The sequence below is a fragment of the Onychomys torridus genome, chromosome 7 (genome assembly GCF_903995425.1).
Source record: "Onychomys torridus chromosome 7, mOncTor1.1, whole genome shotgun sequence".
NCBI classification, from domain to species: domain Eukaryota; kingdom Metazoa; phylum Chordata; class Mammalia; order Rodentia; family Cricetidae; genus Onychomys; species Onychomys torridus.
The window spans coordinates 64,819,581-64,840,569 of NC_050449.1; the positions used below are offsets into that span (position 1 = coordinate 64,819,581).

The following is a 20,989-nucleotide window of genomic DNA, read 5'->3' on the forward strand; positions in this document are numbered from 1 at the left end:
CATCTAGGACCATCATGTAGTTATGACTCGTTTTTCTGAAGAGGAATTCCATGTCAAGAGGCACTTTCAGTGGTATTTCTTAGAAAGACTGATAGCCGACATGGGGTTTATTTCACAATCAAGTACACTAATAATTTTTTTTAGCATTTAAATTGTAAGTAGAGATTTCTTGACAAAATAAACATTTGATAGTTTCTTTCCTTCCTCCTCCCTCCCTCTCTCCCTTTCTTCTCTCATTTTCCTTGTCTTCCTTCTCTTTGGAAGATACCTTTTAAAAAAAGGGAAGGGGAATGGGAAAAGAAAGGAGTGAATGAATGAATGAAGGAAGGAAGGAATGAATGAAGGAGTGTTGAGATCTCAACAATTTTAAGTCTTCCTAAGCATTAGATGGGAATTTAAGGCAACAAGTAGAATCTATAAACTGTGAGGCCTGACATTTATTAGTTCATCATCCTTTTAAGTCAAGGATGTTTGGAATGAATCCTTGTAAAGAATATTACAATCTAATTTCTGAGGTCGGAGGAGGCATTTCATAGACCCTTTTGCACATTTGGTAAAGCCAAAGAGAGAGGAAAAAAGAATCATTTAAGTATAACATAGACATAATTATGTTGGAAATTATTTTATTTTCAGGCAAAAATCCACGAATTCCTCTCTTTATACCAACAGTATATGAAAATGATTGCTTTTTATTTATTGTCATGAGGAAATGAGAATCCCTTTATTTATTGGTTCAAAAGACCTTTTCAGTCTTAAGATATTCAGCCCTTCTAGCATAGAACGTTCACTTTGCAACCTAAGTGAAAAGTACTATTCACGTGTAAACTTGTAAATTAATTTCTCATTCAACTGAAGGTGCATTTGCCTCTTTGGCCTTAAGCTTCTCTATGTTGAGAACAGTTCCCATAAGTGGCCAGGCTTTCATGGCTAGAATAAGGTTTATCCTGAGAGTCAAAACTCACTTGATTTCTACGATGTCACTTTATTCATACATCAGGGTTGTTCTGTCTGACGAAACACTCCAACTCTACCGAAAGTTGTTTTAAGGGCAATAATGAAATGATATCTGCTCTGTTTGTCACTCTCGAAACACGTACAGTGGCCCAAAAATCTGATTAACTTTGCTGGATAAACCATATCTAGAAAAATTTGAATTGGGGTCATTAAGTAACTCTGGTGGAAGGATTTCTCAGTGATTTGGAATGTACTTAGACTGAATTTTTACTCATTTTTCGCTTCTTACTAAATTCCCATTTAACTGGGCATCTTGTATCTTGTTGAAACTGGCTACCCTAAAGTGTTGGACAGCAGGCATATGATTCTCACTTGTGAACAGCAAATAGACACCCGTTTATGCAAATGTAATTGGCATTGAAATGAAGAAAGATTCAAAGAATCCTTTCTAATTGTACTAGCACCACTGAGTACCCTGGAAAGACTTTTTCTCTTAACCCTAGCAATACTGTTGGATAGGCCAACAGATCCATTGTAAAGACAGCTTAATCTCCTAAATGAATTGCTTCAACCTTCCAATTCAAAATCATACAAACAAAAACATTGAGATAAGCTGGGTGCTTTTCAAATGGGGACCCCTGTGGCTTTGAAAATAAACACTCCAACCTCTTTCCACTCCAACACCCACACCCACCAGTCTTTCTGATGTCCTCTATTTGCAAATGAACGGTCAATCCTGAGAAAGACAGAAGACTAATTAAACCCAGGGAAGATAGGCAAAGAACATTTGTTTCCAGGCAGAAGACAAAAAGAAGTCATGTTACATTGGGCTTACTCAGGACTGCCAGTGGACAGTGCAGCCTTTTCTACAAGCTTTTCTTCTCAAAGCCCATTTCCCAGGCCACTGATCAGTCCCTTTCCGGGCCAGGACTGTTTGAAGCACCTTTCTTAGCCTGCCTTCATGGGAAGGACATCTGGGGAGCTCAGTTCATATGTGGGACTGCCTCTTCTATCTCTCCAGTTCTCTCTCTGAGGGTTTGGCAACAGATCCTCAAGTAACAATGAGAAGTAAATAAATGAATGAATGAATGAATGAATAAACAAATACAGAGAATATGGGTGATTAGAACATTCACTGGTTACTTTGAATTGATCATGTTTAAGAAAGATTTATTTTTATTTTATGGGTATAATGGGTTTTTTTTTTTTTGCCTGCATGTATGTATGTATGTATACCATATGCATGCCTAGTACCCTCAGAGGCCAGAAGAGGGTGTCAGATCCCCTAGAACTGGAGTTACAGGGTAACGAGTTAGCTGCCTTATGGATGCTAGAAACAGAATTCAGATCCTCTGAAAGAGAAACAAATGCTCTTAACTACTGAGCCAGTTCTTCAGCCCCTTGAATTGATTGTTTACATCTTGAATCAAAATTAGTAAAACATCTCAGTGCACACTGGGCCAGGCTTTTCTGTGATTCAGTACCTTATTCAATCAGTATTACTTCTTGGCAAAGTGTTTTCGTCTTACATTGTGTATGAGAAAACTGAGCCCTAGAATGCTTACATGACTTGCCTAAGTTATGCTCTCTAGTAATTCTTATGCATGTGGGAAAATTTGACCCATTGAGGAACTATGGGAAGCATGGAGGGAGTGTGTGTGTGTGTGTGTGTGTGTGTGTGTGTGTGTGTGTGTGTCTGTGCCTGTGTCTGTGTCTGTGTCTGTGTTCAAGAGAGGGGGAGAGACAGACACACTGGGAGAGAGACAGAGAGGAAGGAGGTAGGAGATTGAGATTCTAAAAAATACTCGAAAGGCCTCCACGGGACCAAACCAAGTGTAAGACATAATCTATGCCTGAAAGAAGTTGGGAGAGCTGGATGGTCACAACTGATGTAGGAATGCCTTTTATAGTGCTTGGGATTATGCTCCAAGGGAACACTAGGTCTGTACTGACCTGGACCACAGCCTTTCAGGAACTTCCTACGACCCTTTTTTTGTGAATGACTTGAGATAGCCCTGACAGAGGCCAGGAATGTCTAACTGCTTCCCCGGCTAATTTGGAGCGAGCTTTGTCCACCTCAGGCAGGCCTACATGAACTGTCCTCAGGGGGATAGGTCTGGTGACTCTCCATTCGTCTCTGCTTTTATCAGTGGCCTTTCACTTTCAGAGAGACCTGGGGGTGAGATGGCCATCTCAGACTGCCGTGTCCTGTTCTCCCTCCCTTCATTATTACAGCTTAGGTCAGCCATGCCTGTGGTGTCATATGTTAGGCATTCAATGCTTGATTTAAAGTACAAACTTACAATCAGCTCAGAAAAAGAATTGTCTTAAACTATTTCCTTTGGTTTTTAATTTCTTTCGACCTTGTTTTTGTGTCTCAAATACTTTTAAGGGTCTAGTTGCATTCTTCTGGAAAGCCAAGTCTCTTTTCTGCCTTTTGATTTAGGACAGAGCATAAGTAGCATTTAGGTCACACACTGTTGGGTCCATTATTTAAAAATTTTAATTGATTTTGAATTAGAATCGATGAATTAGGTCATAGCAAAGCAAGCTTGTTTTAAAAAAAAAAACCACACACGTTTTTGTCAGTAAAAGATCACATTTATTGAACAAAGGCCATGCCTCCGTTATACCCAAACATAGACTTTAAAGTGAAAAATGCCATCCGTCACCTAGGTGTTTCTTTCTATAAGATGCCATGGGGGGGGGGGGAGAAGAGAGCATGTTTTAACACTTCTCACTTCTTGGCCAGATGTTTTAGCACGAAGCAAAGTGTAGAGTGGAAGGCCTCCTTCTGTTCCAATTGTGTAGGTAGATATTTCAAGAGGAGGTTTGATCTTCACTATCAGAGATCTCGGCTTCACTATCAACTATCTTTTCACTGTGTATTTTTAGACTCTTAGCTGTCTGTAAAGTAAGCTGAGATACTTTCTCTAAAAGTTCAAAAAGACTTTTGCTGCCTTTGTAATGCCCTAAGGGTGCTAGCTTCACAGAGCACTGTACTGTGATGGCCACCAGGGCTTGTCTCTTGTTCATAAAACTCCAGTCTTGGGGTTGGGGATTTAGCTCAGTGGTAGAGCGCTTGCCTAGCAAGCACAAGGCCCTAGGTTCGATCCTCAGCTCCACATACAAAAAACAAACAAACAACAAACAAACAAACAAAAAAACCCCAAAACTCCAGTCCACTGAAACAGCTGGTCGACCTGCAAGGGGAGATGTCTATGTGCGGTAAGTCCTCCCTCAAACAACTGTGTGGTGTCTTTAACTAGAAAGTGGTGAACCTATCTATGTGTACCAGCGGATAGATCTGCCTACTGATTCACTAACTGGTACTCTCCAGTGATGGTTCAATGCACTTCTGTGGCAAATTAAGTAATATTTAACTCCCCGCAGCACTGCATACTGCAGGGTTTAATGTACATAATTTAAAGCATTTACTATAAAGACAGCAAAGCTTTCTATTACTGAAATATAACACAGCAGCTTGTGTCAGGGACTGATTGAGGGTAGGAAATAATTTCCACCTAAACCCTATCCATACCTACTATTTGGAGAATTCCTCAGAGTTCAGATTTCCCAGTTAGAAAAAACTTGACCACCTCTGTCTATACTGTAGTCATGGCAACTGTGCCGTAAGCTGCAAAGGGTGCTAAGCCTGATTCACCCTCCAGAGCTGCTCCAGAACTGGTTAAGTGAGGCAGCATGCATGGCTAAAGCACACTGGTGGGTATTCTTCCCAGTAACTGATGAGGTTATAAACCAAGGTAATGCCATCATTAGGACAATCTGTCATGTTGATAGCCCATCTGAATACCTTATTCTGCTCCCCCTCCCCCAGGAACATGGTTTACTGTATCTTTGGGGTATTTTCTCACTTTGTTTGCTATCTTAGGATGTAGGAGAAATGAAATGAAGCTCAGAGACCTTTCATCAATGAACTTAGAGAGGGGACCCTTTCATTTTAAGCTTGCTGTATCTCATTAATGCCATACCAGCTTTGTAAGGCAGATAGGTCTTCCTTCCCCTTTTTATGCAAGAAGAAGCAAAGTTTAAAGAGGTAACTTGCTGACTTGCTCCGGGATTTGTGGGGACAGGCAGACTGATAGTTATATGGAGACTTCAGCTCTGGTACTCCCTTCCTAGGGTGTTCTATAAGAAAATGGGGGGAAAATATTTGCAAAGGTATTCACTTCAGTCCTTGGAGAATTTCCTACTTTACTTTGTTTTACATATGTAGATACAACTCTCCTAACAGTTACCAAGCATGAATAAGTAAAGCAACTCCACAATTACCTCAGGGTGGGGGGAGAACAAATGATGTGTGTGTGTGTGTGTGTGTGTGTGTGTGTGTGTGTGTGAGTGTGTGTGTACATGTGCTCATGTATGGAGGGACACTTGGGATGTCTTCCTCAGTTACTCAGCACTCTGGTTTTTCAGACAGTCTCTTAGTGAACCTGGAGCTCACAGACTGACTGCACCGACCGACCAGTGTGTTCCAAACATCCACCTGCCTCTGCCCTACCTACACCCATACTGAGGTTACACACCCATTGTGCCTCTGGCTTTTACATGAGTGCTTGGGATCCCAACTCAGCTCCTCATGCTTATGCAGCAGCCATTTTACTGTATGAGGCATCTTCCTAACTTCTCACTCCAGTAGTCTCTTAGGAGATAAAATTGTATAGAACAGCATGATGGCCTTGACTTGACTTTAACACACACTTATTTACGGTGTGTCTTCCTAGCCTGGTAGCACAGCCATATTCTCCACTTGCATATCTGAGCATCTCTCCCGGAGACTATGAGTTGTCTATTCCTCTGTGATCTGGAAACAGGCACTTCTGATGGGCAGAAAGCCATCACCATGGTGCATTGATTGTCCTTACTGAAAGCATACCTCTGGGAAGGTAGTATTTCTGAGAGGAAAGTATTTTATGTGCCATTTCCTTCCCAGGTGCTGAGCATCTAGGATGCTGTAAAATATTTACAGAGGGGAATTTTACTTCGGTACAATTCAGTACAGAGTTTTTCAGATGCTCTAGTAAAGTGCCAATGTGAATTTTTATTTTCATTCCCTTGACCAGGAAGGGAAACTGTTGCCAAACAGCTGTGACTGGTTCATAAACACTTGGGCAATCGATGCATTTCTCTTGCTCAGCTTTGGATGCCCAGGTTCTGCAGAGGAAGGGAGTGGGAAAGGTACTCACCCACTCAGATGTGGGCAACTCAAGGCTGGCCATTCCCTTTTCTTCTGCTTGTCCCAAGCCAGCCCTTCTGGACCAAGTCATCAGAACAAGATTGCTTTGGAAATCTCCCCTCTAGCTCCTGTGCAGAGGGTCGTGGTTTTAAGAGCACACAACCATTCTTTCGGAAGCCCAGAAAAAGCATTTCCTAGCAGAGGCTCGTCATAGGCTGGCTGCTCTCTGTTTCCTGGCAGCAGTTCTCCTACACCTGGGGACACTGGTGGAAATGTCCCAGAACCTCATTTTAAAATTATGTCACATTTCCCGAGGTAAGCCAAGGTTTCCCTGACACATTGTGCCTTTAAAAAGGCAATGTGAAATTGCTGTCTCTCTGTACTGGTTGTGCTGGAAGAAAAAGGTGCTTAGATGTGAATAAAATTGCTGGTGTTGAATAATTTCCAAGAGAACATATCAAGGTTTCTAACAAACCTTGTGGAAGAAGCAAAGAGGACTGGACCTTACTGCCTATCCAGCCTGCTTCTAAGTGGACATCAGCAAGAATGAACTGGAGGAAAAGCACTGGTATGGGAATTGAGACATGGTGGTTCTGGCTTCTGCCATACAAGGAGTACACAGCCATGGGCAAATGATTGGATTTGATGTGCTTGTATATATGTGTAGGTTGCCTAAAGCCCCTTCCAGCCCTGTGATTGTCTTTTCCTAGCCAAACCTAGCCTCTGTTAATATTTAAACCAGACAAAGACATTCATCAGTGGATATTAAAATAGAGCTTTAGTAGGCTTGGCTGTCAGAGTACTAGCTTGCCATACAGATGGTTACACACCGGAAACTAAAGGCCGTTTTCCTGGGGAAAGTATGGGACAGGGTCTCAGCTGGCTTATGTTTTAGGACTCTTCTACCTAAATTTCATAATATTCTATGATGTCTCTGTAGTCACCCATTACATGTTAAAACCTAGATAGAGCGGGGAAATGGCACAAGCTACTTGTGAATACAGCAAGCAGGAGACGAATTCAGCAGCTGCTGTCTGAACGGCTGTGAAAGCTGGAAGCACACATAGGGAATAGAACATTGTGCCTTATCACAGCTTCGGATAAGCCACCTTGGCAAGCGCCCACTGGTGGTTGCATTTGCTCTTTGGGACCTCAGATGTAAGGAGAATGGGAATGCCAAGGCCAGTGGGAATGACAACAGGTTTGATCACCAGTTATGTTCCCCGGTTAGTTGATAGTAAATCCCTAAAGTGTAATTTCAAAACTTAACCAGAACCTCACCTGGGAAGTGTCTGTCAAGGGGTGGGGAGGATTCACAGATACCTTTCTTTGGTTACCAAACTGAGCCTCTTAGGAAGACACTGAAAGCTGGGAAAGCAGAGTCACTTGCCAGGCATTTAGCATCTCCTGTTCTTTCTGCTTCTCCTCCTCCTCTTCCTCAACTCCCAATGCTATAAAAAAATATGCTTTTAAAGTAATATCTCCTTATAAATGAAGTCTTAAGACACAGTCTGTTGCAACTCAACTGGAGACTGACTGCACTACACACTTGGTGGGGGGTCAGCTGTGGAAAATGCAGTTCTCACTGGCCTTCCAGGCTGTGTATCACCCGAGAGAGCCCACAAATCACTTTTGTTCCTAAGGGCCTTAACAAGATACCGGCATTGTTTTTAGAACACTAATTACATTGTTTTGGTGGTCACAGGATCGATTTAAAATCATATTCTGGTTAAAAACTGTTTGTCTTGGTTTAGACAAGAACCATACAGACCAATAATAGTTTATAGTGTGCCATAAAATAGGAGTTTGGATTTAGGCAAGGTAGAAGGAGAAAATAAGCAATGTAAGTGAAATGGTGTTCAGTGTTGATTAAGGGACAACTTGTCTCAAAGATGAGGTGGAAATGTCTCTGGGATTCTAGGAACCTTGAATTTGAAGTACTTATTAGTCTAGTTTCTACTGAAAGAAGTTCTTGCTACTTATGCAGCATCAACACAGAGCAAATATTTATTGAGCAACTACTAAGGCCACAGGTCTGCTTTCAGATCTGCTTTTTTCTGCTATGAAAATAAGGAGGCCATAGTTGTCCTTAAGGAGCAAATAGAATAGTAGGAACATCGATAGAAGTATCACAGGAAAATATTACAGGTAGGTAGCAGATGGCTGAGGAACTTGGGAAATCTTTTCCTAGAGATTGTATTTGAACTGTGTTTTGAAAGATCACCATTATTTTAATATTTTAGCAAGTAAAGAAAGGGAACAGCATGTTAAAATACCCTGGGCTTATAGAGGCTTGTATTTTGTTTAAGAATTGCTGTAGTTTTAACATGGAATTTGGGAAGCCTGAGAGTGCTGTATTGTTTGAATGTCTATATCTCTCCCCAGTTTTTTTTTTTTTTTTTAATGTTGCAATCCTTATACCAAGACAATAGTATTAAAGGTGAAATCTCTGGAAAATGATTAGACAAGAGTTCCCCATGAGTGGACTGTGTCTTTACAAAAGAGACCTAGCCCATCTATTCTATGATGAGAGTCCAAAGGGGAAAGATGTCATCTATGATCCAGAACGTGAGTCCTCACTAGAGACTGAACCTTAATCTAGCTGTCAGAACTGTGAGAACTGATCCTTTGGTATTTGTAAGCCACCTGATTCATGTTGTTTTGTAGTAGCAGTTGAGTGAATTTAGGGAGGAGCTACAGAATTAGGGAGGAGCTGCAGAATTTAGGGCATTAGCACATCTGCAATTAGCACAATTGCTGCTTCTTCCCAGAGGCACCCATTCCTAGCTGTACTTAAGTATGGACATGTATTTGATAGAAAATAGGATGCTTTGGAGTTCATAGTGAAATGGTGGTATTCTACATCATTGCTCTGGGTTAGGAATGAGTGAGGCCTGGAAGGATTGGCTAAGGCAGATCAGAGAGAAAGAAACACAGAGGTTGACTTGCTTAGGGCAGTACAAATGCCACTCACAGATTACGTACCATGGCAGAGGCTGCACTGGGTACTGCCCTGTTTCCAGTACCACAGTCACACTGAGAGAAGGTGGCTGGTTGCTGAATTTTTAGACTCCAGATCTATTGCATTCCTGGCTGCTTGCAGGTCCTTTGTAATCCTGAGCCTCAGCTTCCTCATCTGTAGAACAGTAAGAACCCATTTCACGTGGCAGTCCTGAGCATTAAACTGTCAACCTGTCTGAAGTGTCTAGAACCGGACCACATATGTGTGCAAATATTAGGTTTCATTATTCCCTTGATAACCAGTTTTCACATTTGACTTTACAGTGAATTCCCTACTTATATTATTTCTTCTACTGCCTTTGGCTGGACAGAACATAATCTTTTTAAGCTGTCAGCTTGGCAAAGAAAAGGAGGAAACCCAGGAATGCTGAGTAGAATGTAAAGAGCTTTGTTCAGTAGACATACATTCAAGTTTTTGCTATGTGAATTATCTGTGGCATGAGTGTGAGCTTGTAACACAACCATAGTGTATTCTATGGGGAAGTAAAATAGTGCCTACATCACAGATTTGTTTTATATATTAAATGAAATAGTGAAAGTTCTCAGTACATTGTGGGTAACTAATTTTACTGGCTGTTCTGGATTATTTTTCTGGATTTCTATTATCCATGTACTTTGGGTTAAAACAAAGTACTTTTCTAGATTATCATTTGTCTCTCTGCAGGTTTTCTTACTCTGCAAAGTGTCATCAGAAGCATGCATCTAGATTCTTAGCACAGTTCTTGAAGAACATAAGCCTTCGAAACCCTGCCTCTAAAAGTGTGTGCTCAGAGAGATGGGTTTTCTTTGATGAAACCCAAATCCTGTCTTGAGAAGAGTGGCCTGTTGCCTTCGGTCAGGCAGGTGTGGTTGCTGTGGTCTGATTTCTGTGAAGTACACAAATTACCTCTCTGATATTATTATATACAATTCGAATATAAAACATATCACTTTGGTTGGGGTTGGGGAAATAGTTCAGCCAATAAAGTACTTGATTTGCAAGCGTAGGGGTGTGAGTTTGCTCTCCAGAACCCATATAAAATAAAGCTAAGCATGGTGATGTGAACTGGTACTCCCAGCACTGGAGATGCTGGAACAGGTGGATCCCTGGAGCTTGCTGGCCAGCCAGCCATCCCATCTTGGTGAGCTCTAGTATAGTAAAAGGCCCTGATTCTGGGGTTGGGGATTTAGTTCAGTGGTAGAGCGCTTGCCTAGCAAGCTCAAGGCCCTGGGTTCGGTCCTCAGCTCTGGAAAAAAAAAAAAAAAAAGACCCTGATTCCAAAACATGTAGAGCATTCGTGAGGAGGAGCCCTCTGGCGTCCACATTCACATAGACACTTGTGCATACACATATACCCACATACATGAACACACACAGAGATATGTCATTTTGTAAGTATGTGCCCAGATGCATAGGGGATACTCAATGAAAACTAAGTATTACTAGACATTGCATGACTAAAGCAACAGCTGGGCTGGTCTCGCCAGCCACAGCACTGAACACTTAATGTTAAGAGCAGGCCTAGTCTTACCTAGTGCCCCACATGATGCCTAATGCAGAGGAGATGCATAGTAAATGCTTGAGGCCAAATGAAGAAGTAATGATAAAGTGGGTAAGAAATAGGTGCCAACTGTCCCCTCTAACCTTTTTGTTTTCCCGCTTCCCTCCCTTCTTCCTAATGAACAGTGTCATGAACCCCTTAACTATCCATTGCCTTTTTAAGAAGATAATACTTCTTTCATTTTCTTTCCACAAAAATGAAAAGTGACATGCCTCTATTATAAAGAAATGGCCTCAGCAACTTCTGGAAAAGCACTAGTGGTTAATAAGTTACTTTTTATTTAAATACATATGCTTAATGCTGAATTACATTGTAAAACTCTCAGGGTGATTTATGGTCTCAGTCGGCCTTAATTAACATCCATTCCAGGGGAATAGTAAATGGGAATGGCCTTCACAATTGAGGGCGAACAATGAACTCTCTGGGTGTTGTCCAATTTGTAACATGATTTACATGGAAGCAAGCCCTTCCTTTCTTGGGGTTATCCCTTTTTCATCTGGTGTTTAGGACGGGTTATATATAATCCATAGATAGGAACATTCGCTGTCAAATACGTTGGCTGATTTAGAGCTAGACCACAAAATGGTCACTATTAATAAAGAGGGAGAGAGAGCGAGGGGGAAAAAACTCATCTGAGCCTTTGCAGGGATTCCAGGTTCTTGCTATGTGTCATCGCTTGTCCGGCCCATGGCGGTTTTACGAAGTGACCATAATGAAAGTCAGATTGAATGCACAGGATACATACATTTAATCAACAGCCATTGGAGCCCGTAGTGCTGGAAGAGTTATAAGAGTCCTGTGAATGCAAATTTATGGCGAAAGAATCCAAGGGGCGGGAGGAGATGAATGTCTGCTGAATGGTACTACCTGACACGGGACACCAAAAGACTTTCCAGAGTGAGGGATTTCAGTGGAAGGTTTGCCTTGTAAAGCTGCCAGCTGCTTGGTTTCAAAACTTGAAACATTTCCAAAACCTTGGACGAGGCACTTTATACACGCACTAGAGTAAATACTCTGGTTTTACTACCAATTTAAATGTGCTCAGTTTACAGTAATGAGCTTGTATAGGCATTACCTTGTTTATAGAAAGTGGAACAGGAAGAAATGAACATTAACCAGGACCAGTAGCAGTTCCCATTGCCTTCTCCTGCAACACGGACAGCAAGTCTAGTTTCTTCCAGTTTGGGACGGTGTCACAACTGACACTGGTGTGTGCTTGGCTGCGATGCCATGTTGTTCCAACAGAGTCCCAGATGCTATCATTCAACATGCTTCTATCAAAGCCACCCACTTGACTCTTTCTTACTATTTTTGCTAAAACAGATGCCAGTAGCATAGTTAGGAATTATGGGACAGTAGATTGTACATAATTAGGGTTGTTTTAGCCAAGCCTGCTTTCTACAAGTGATTTGGTCTCAGGAGTCATTTATTTCCTCTTAAAAATTATTTGCATATGATGTGATATGGATATGGAAGCCCTGGTCTTTGTCTGTTGGAATGGTGAGTCAGGACCCTCTTTGGTCCTCTTACTGATGGGATCATATGCCCGAGATAGACAGATGTGTTTAGACTGAGAGACATAATGCACTTGGCCTAGAGAAGAAGGAAAACAAATCTAGGAGACCCAGCGACCAGTGTCTAGAAGAGCGTAGACACTCAACAAATATTGGTGAGAGAGATAAGAAACAAAGAGAAGGAGGGAGGGCAGGAGGGTGCTAATAAAAAGAGACCATGGAAGCCCGTGTCTAAGAGGCACAGCCTCCTGAGTTAGGCTCTGTTCAGATGTTTGGAAAAGAAAAAAGAAAGGAGAAGCCATATAGGGAAATTCTGAGGTTAACAGACAACAAGCAAACACAGACAGGAAGGCATTGATATCAATGCAAATAGAGATTTGTTAGGTATTATAAAGAAGAAAGCATATCCTGAGCCCCGTTGACCCCCACCCTTTGGGCACATTGCCTGCATGCATCCTAAGACTCCTCACCTCCAGGGTCTGACTCCTCTCTTTACTTTTCTGTTTCTTTGCATGGCTTCTCAGACTCTGCTGGACCAAGGGCAGACTTGTGAATGTCAGTATAAGACTACCCCAAGCATCAGCACACTCCTGCAGGTCCTCCTCCACTATGGAGAGTAGTAGCAAATGCAAAGGCTGCCCTAGCCAGGAGCGTGACTCCAGCCTACAGCGAATGAAGAGTTCTCATAGCATAATCAGTATATATGGCTGTCACCTTTTGTTTGCTTGTTTTCACGTTCCAGGCTTTCTGTTTGCTGAATGGTCTTGCTTTTTCTGGCATATTTTCACATTAAGAAAAGAAAAGGCTAGTTAGTAAGCCGGAACAAGAAAGAATGCCGGTACTTCCGTTGTGAGTTCTCTTGGGAGGTGAAGTGTTCTCTTTGTCTTCTCGCTCCCTCTTTCCCTCTGTCCTCTCACCTCTGTCTTTGAACGTCTTCTCTAGTCATTTATGACCCTGATGGGCCTCCTCCTTCCCTCCGTTTCTTCATCTTTAACCCATTAATTTCCTCTCCATTTATTTACATCAAATCTCTGCAATTGCTTAGGGCCTCTTACACTTTTAACAGAACTATACTTTAAAAATGATTTTCTAGCCTATTTTAGTGACTTTATGTGTCATTGGAAACTTCTTTTTACTCCCATGACATTTTTTTGGCCATTTTATCTTTGTTCTTTGTAAATGTGGGGATTAGTTGATAACACTGAAAGTTATTTCTCTTTTGGCCTGGCTTCCTACTTTCTCTGGCTGCTTTTTATGTGTTTTTGGATTTACTCACTATTATTTTTATGGATTTCCATGAATCCTGGGCCTGGCTTCCCTGAATGTTCACTTCTCACTCTGAGGATGATGTGGAGGTAGGGGTGGGTGTTAAGGAGCCAGAGAAGGCTCAGTCCTGGGAGTTCTCTGTATGGCCAGGTCTTGGCAATGGGGAGGAGGGGGTCTAAACTCACCTGTCTTTCTTCTCTGTCACATGTAATCCGGGATATCGGATGGTCCCCAGAAAGGGACTGCAGTCAAAGAGAAGGACTGCCAGGCCAGCAGAATCATTTTATTAGGGTAGAGTTTCTGCCTTCCACCTTCCCTGCCCTACCCCAGGTCATCCTCCTCATTAGTCCTTGTTTCCTGGAGGATTCTTCTAACGTTTCAGCCACACTGTCACGCCGATTCCTCCCTTCTCTGTAGAGAACATTTGCAATTCTTATCTCTGCTGTCCATCTTGGCACTAAATCACAGACTGCCTTACATCATTTAACTTTCCTGAAAGTAATCTAGTCTGTGAAATATTATTATAAGTCCCAGAGGACACATCCTCTGTGAGTTTTCAGTAGTACTTACGAACAATTTCAGGTTTAAAATAGCCCTTTAATACATATTGCACAGGTTTTTCTTTTCCTCTAAAATAAGTTTTCTGCTTAAATATTTCCCCCCATTTAGTTCCAAATTCTGCTATTTATGTCTTGTCATTGTATTTCACAGAGAAGGAAGGATGTTAGAGAGAGTTGTGGAGGTCCCTCATCCTAGGAGCTATTGCTTGCAAGCACGATCCATAGCTCTTCTCTTTTAGATGGTTCTTTAAGCAAGCAGTTTTACATTCCTGTATTTTAAGAGGTTAGTAGTTGCTGCTGGAAAGAGTTACACAGATTTTTATTTCATCAATGAAGGGAAATGATGTTTTTTAAGATTCTCTCTGTCACAATGCAACTAGATCCTGGACATGCGCACATTACAGGTATATATATTTAAGATTCAGTTTCCAGTGAGTTTTTCATAGTATGCTGATCATATACTGATCTTCTTTGATAAATTTATAATCTTCTTTTTTTAGATTTCTTAGGAGTTTCTACATGAATAATCATGTCATTTCTAAAGGCATTCTCCAACCTCCACTTTATTGTACATTGTAATATGAAATATTACAGTATGGAAGACAAATACTAAGAACTGATTTTCATACAGCTGTTACTTTTAATAAAAGAAAAATGCTCTGAAAATGAATAGAGAACTAAAGGGAAATACAAAAACTAGGTTTTCTATAGTGGCAAATGCTGGTGCTAGTTCTTAAACAGTAAAATAAACACACACACACACACACACACACACACACACACACACACACACAGCGCCTTAGCACAGTAGGATGCTCAGAGGACAGCCAGCAAGATGGACCACATCCAGGACTGTAGATACCATTTAACAAATTCCAAACAGTAGAAATAAGACAAATATACTTTCAGACCACAGGGGGATTGAACTAGAACAGGAAGATAGCTGGATAATTCCACCCCCCCCCTCAACTTGGCGGTTAAACAGCATACTTCTAACCTACACCAGTGCCAATGAAAACAATCTCAAGGGAAATTGAAAGTATTTTGAACTAAATAAAAATAAAACATCAAATAATATTGAAGGCATACATTAAAATATCTAAGATTCTGTTTTAGAGAAACAGAATGAAGAACTCTGAGTCTAGAATGAACAGAAGAAAATAACTTTTTAAAATTGATAGCAGAAATGAACTAAAAATTTTTAAAAAATGATAAAATCACAGGCTATTTCCTCAAAAATAAATAAATAAATAAGAGTACCAAACAGCTAGCCTAGCTAGCTAAAATGATAGAATCCAAACTACTATATTAGGAATGAAAATGTGGCATTGCTGCTGTTCCCATGGACAGTGAAAAGATAATTTAGAAGTATTATGAACAACCATGGACCCACAAATTTGATAATTTAAGTGAAATGAACAAATTCTTTTAAACACACATTCAGCCAAAATTTAAACAAGGACAAATAAATTAAATAAGCCTAATTGTATTCAAGAAATTGAGCTGGTAATTAATAAACTTAAAAGCATCAAATCCAGATGTTACCACTGGTGACTTGTATCAAACATATAAATTCTTCACATTCTATTCCATAAAGTATAATGAGAGGAACATTAATTTATTTTATGGGGCTATCATTACCCAAATACCAAAACTATATAAAGACTTTATAAGAAAAGAGAACTTATAAAGCAGATTCTCATGAGCATAGTTGCAAAACGTTCAATAAAATATTAGCAAATTTAATCCAACAGCATATAAGAATAATTAGACACCAGTGTGATTCTTGACCATATTTCAAGTATACAAGGCTGTTGAAAGTATGATTAATGTAATCCATCTCATCAATGAACTGATAAAGAAAATAAGTTGTATCATCATTTCTTTACAGAGAAAAACATTTGGCAAAATCTTAACACCTACTCAAGACAAAATACCTCTTAACAAATCAGGAGCAGAAAAAGAATGTCTTCAACTTAATAAGGAATATTTCTATAAAATGTAGAACCATCAGTATATTTAATGGTGAAAATCCAGTTACTTTCATTCTTAACACTGGAAAAGGACAAGATGTCCCCTACTGTGTCATCATCTCTAATAAGTAATGAATTCCTGGTTAGTCAGTGGCTAAGAAAAAGAAATCGTAAGGACTGGGAAGGAAGAGATGAGACTGCCTTTGTCTATAGATGAAATAATTGTTGTAGACTCTCTAAGACTCTGCTCACACCAAACGTGTCACTTCCTAAGAGCAGTAAGAGCTACTAGAAGGCTGCAGGAACAACCTTCATACCAGAGACAAGCCACTGGGACTTAACATTAAAAACACTCAGTAGCCGGATGGCGGTGGCGCATACCTTTAATCCCACCACTCGGGAGGCAGAGTCAGGCGGATCTCTGTGAGTTCGAGACCAGCCTGGTCTCCAAAGCGAGTTCCAGGAAAGGCGCAAAGCTACACAGAGAAACCCTGTCTCAAAAAACAAAACAACAACAACAAAAAAACCAAAACAGAACACACACACACACACACACACACACACACACACACACTACCACTGAGGGAGGGTGAGAGAGACTGTCTTCAATATCTTTATTAGAATATATTCTTTTTTTTTTTTTTTTTGCCGGTCTCGCACTTCATTGCTCCCCATCAGGCCTTGACCGCGTACTTGCGCAGTGGGTACAGCCTCGCCTTGCGCTGCTGCTTCTTGGTCTTCAGCTTCTCTTCATGCTTGGTGAGCCGGCGGCGCATGGCTCTAGTCCTCTTGGGTCGCAGGTCCAGAGGCTTGTACTTCTTGCCCTTGTAGAATTTTCTGAGGTTTTCTTTTTGAGTCTGGTTAAGGACGGTGAGAACACGGGTAATGGATTTGCGGACGACTCGTATCTTGGAGAGCTTGGACGCGGCGCAGCCTGTCACCTTGGCGACGCGAAGCTGGACAGCTCAACCTTCAGAGAGTCCAGTTGTTTTAGCAGCTCCTCCTCCTTCTTGCCGCGCAGGTCCCGAGCCTTAATCTTGGCCATGGCTCAGCTGCTCACCGCCGGGGCCGCCTGGTCAGAGAGCTAGAATATATTCTTTATAAGCTACAGTTTAGCCAAAGTAAATCACAAGAGATCTGAACAAAGGAAGGGACAGTCCATGGACAGGAAGACTTGGTGAATTAAAATGACAATTCTTCTCAACTTGATCTGTAGATTCAATAAAATGACAAAAGTTCTAGTAAATTATTTTGTAGATTCAAAGGCGGATATGGAAAGGCAAAAGACCCAGGGTAGTTAACTATTCAAAGAGGACAAAGTTGGAAGGCTAGCATTATCCAACTTCAAGACTGACCTACTAAAAAGGTCTAGTAATGAGACAATGTGATACAAGAAAGAAGCAAAGAAAATAATGTAGTATTTATAAAGATAAAGATAATGGAACTAAGGCCGACACTAACAAATTCACTCCAAGGTGGGAGGTTGAAACAGATTTCTCACTTTTCATAGGATGAACAGATCAATTGTTGACTATGAAGATGACCCATCACACAGGACCGAGGTGAGAGTCCTACGCAGAGAGACTGCCTTTGTCTATAGATGAAATAATTGTTGTAGACTCTCTAGGACTCTGCTCACACCAAACATGAAGCTTCCTAAGAGCAGTAAGAGCTACTAGAAGGTTTCAGGAACAAGACCAGAAACAAGCCACTGGGATTTAACATTAAAAACACCTAGTGGGGGGTTGGGGATTTAGCTCAGTGGTAGAGCACTTGCCTAGCAAGTGCAAGGCCCTGGGTTCGGTCCTCAGCTCTGGAAAACAAAACAAAACACCTAGTGGGAACTCATGAACTGTGGGCCAATAGCTGTGGAGCCCGCATAGGACTGGACTGGGCCCTCTGCATAGGTGAGACAGTTGTTTAGCTTGAACTGTTTAGGGGGCCCCCTAGCAGTGGGATCAGGATCTATCCCTAGTACATTGGTGGGCTCTTTGGAGCCCAGTGCCTATGGTGGGACACCTTACACAGCCTTGGTTCAGGAGGCGGGGCTTGGGCCTGCCTCAATGGAATGTCTCAGGTTCTACTGACTCCCCATGGGCTGCCTTGCCTTGGAGGAGGTGGGAATTGTGGGTGGGTTTGGTGAGGGAAGGCTGGAGGGCAGGAGGAGGGAGAAGAGGGGAATCTGTGGTTGGTATGTAAAATGAATAGAAAATTTCTTAATAATAAAAAAATAAAAATAAAAAATAAAAAACACAGTACCACCACTATACTAATAATTAGTATATCAGGACAAGCAGCAGAAAGAAGGTGCATGAGACTAGATGGATGAAGAGTTCAACTAGTGGTTGTCTCCAGCAGCTGGGCAGGTCCAGCTGGAGGCAAGACCAGAAAGAAGCGCTCAGGTTGTTTTGGCGATCCTGCTAACAGTCTAGTGCTTGAATGCTGTGTTTGTAGTGTGTTCCAATAGGATAGATCTTAACTTGTGTTCTTGTTACACATATCCTTCTGTATAAAGTACAACAGTGTAATAAAAATCTGTTGCCCAACTAACGTCTTCATTTTTCAGTGTGTGTGTGATTTTATCTTGGTGTAGAGGTATTTCTAATCTTACCTGTAAAAATGTTAGACAGTGATTCATGTCTCCTTCCAATAGATGTTCCATTCCAGTAACATTAAATAAGAGCCTGCCACATCCAGTATGTCTTTTAATACCAACAGCAACCCCTAAAACACCAGTGAGAGAGCTTTTCACAACCATGAAAAGAAAGTTAACGTTCATGAGCTACTTCGTCCCATCTTCTTAGGAACCTGCAAAGGGCAGGTTCCTTCTTTTATGGATCGTCTGTTTCTTTTGCCTTCACTCACATCACAGAATTATGTGAAAAGCGAATGCTTAGCTGGGTGGTGGTAGCACACACTTCTAATCCCAGCATTCAGGAGGCAGAGGCAGGCAGGTCTCCAAGTTTGAGGCCAGTCTGGTCTACAGAGTGATTTCCAGGACAGCTAGGGCTACACAGAGAAACCCTATCTCAAAAAACAAAACAAAACAAAATTAATGCTTGGTCATTTCCAAACAAGTTAAGCAATAGTCAGATAGGGAGTCAGATGTCTTTTCTATTTTGAAAACTCTCTAGAGTGGAAAACTCCACAGTTTTCTTTACACCCAGCATACCGTAAAGCAGAATTTCTTACTTTTCACTAACAAGACTTGGAGTTAAAATAACATGAAAAGCCTTAAATTAAGCATTTTTTGACAACACAGGTTCATATTTTAAGTTAGACTTTGAGGTTTTTATTTTCCACAAACTCACATTTAAAGGATGCTTTGGAAAAAGGAAGGTGTTGAGCCCTTTATTTATTCATTCAGAATATTAGTTTTGACATTTTATAGTTATAAAAGAGAGGCACAAAAAGAGGACTCATAACTTTCAACATTTTTCTTTTAAAAATTATTTCTGATCAAAAAAATTGGAAAAACTACTGTTAAACCTTCACCCAGATTCTCTAGACGCTTTCCTATTCCACAGTGTCTGTAAAAAAAATCAGGAAATTGACATAGGCATAATGGTCATGTCCAAGTCTAAAGCTTGATCATGCTTGAGCAATTGTCTCACTCCCTCTTCTTGTTCCCCCTCTGGTCCAGAGCTAGTCTACAGTGACGTGATGCAATCATTTTTTGTGCCATATTGGTCCTCTCCTCCTTTATGATGTTGACACTTTAGAAAGCGTGGGCCAGCTCTTTTGTTGGATGTTTTTGTTCGTTTGTTTGTTTGTTTGTTTGTTTGTTTGTTTGAACCTAGATTAGGTAGGGATTTGTCCTGATTAAACTCCAGTTGAATCTCTGGGATAAAACACCACAATGAGATCTCATGTCTCTCGGGCTTTGCCTCAGGAGCAGACCAATGCCAGTTTGATCACAGGATCGAGGTGGTGTTTGCCAAGTTTATACAAGGTAAAGTTAGTAGGTTTCTCTTTGCAAGAAGTAAGTATGGGAGGGAGATTCTTAAGACATTAATGAAGGAATACCCAATTTTCATTACCACATCCCCTGCTTGTTTGACCGTCCCCTGATTTCTTTCCCTGCAGTAGAGATATCGCAACATTTAACAGATGCTGAGCATCTGATGCCATTGTTCCTTCACTCCTGCTACCTGGAATTTGACTGTGAGGGACTTTACCTGTTATTTGTGTACTCATTAAACTATCATAAATATCATCAGGTTCCCTTGTCACTCCATGGGGAATAATCTGTTACTATCTTTATTGATTTTGAATGACGAAGAGGTTTTAGAACTGAAAATTGGAACCCCTGAACTGGCAGCTTAGGCCCCAGTAAGGTAGACTTAGTGAGCTGGCGGGAGGGACAGTTGCAGCAGATAAGCAGGAGTGCTGCAGACACTCAGCCAGGACCCCCAAGGAGAGCACTGGAGCGCCAGGAAGTCAGGGCCCAAGGTCGGCCTCCGGGAACCCTTCAGAACGTCAACATTTTGTATACCGAGAACACAGGCACACGCACCTTCTGATTCCAGTGAACCCTTTCTAGTGGGTTAGCAAGTTTGTACATTTTCAGTTCCTTTTCGAAAACTTGAGTGAGAATAAAGAGATAGTGAGAACAGATAATAACTGAGCCCTGGTAAAGGAAACTGCTGTTCTGTACTGACCCGGGTGTCATACAGGTAACTGAGGCAAACCCTGCCTGTGAGCATCATAGTGAGTGTGGGACATCTCCGTCCTCTGAAATACTGATTCAGATTTTAAAGCCCAGCTCTGCCGGGTTGAACTTGGGCAGTGTTTCTGTTTCTCCTTGTCCCTGTGTCCTCACAGTGCAATCCTCCTGAGAAGTGCCAAGGCTCATCATTTTGTAGTAGAGATGGCACCTTTTTAATATTATAATTAAAAGACTTTTCATGTTTAGTTTTATAATTGTTGTATCCAGTGAAGTTTTACTCATAGACATCATAAA

The 20,989-nt window shown here is 41.2% G+C and overlaps 1 protein-coding gene and 1 pseudogene across 2 annotated transcripts in view; one reads left to right on the top strand and one right to left on the bottom strand.

Moving 5' to 3' along the window:
- The window catches only part of Aldh1a2 (aldehyde dehydrogenase 1 family member A2), an 81,872-nt gene that overhangs the window by 15,741 nt on the left and 45,142 nt on the right, over positions 1-20,989 (top strand). The gene's annotated exons all lie outside the window — the stretch shown is intronic.
- On the bottom strand, positions 16,678-17,092 carry LOC118587215 (annotated as a pseudogene).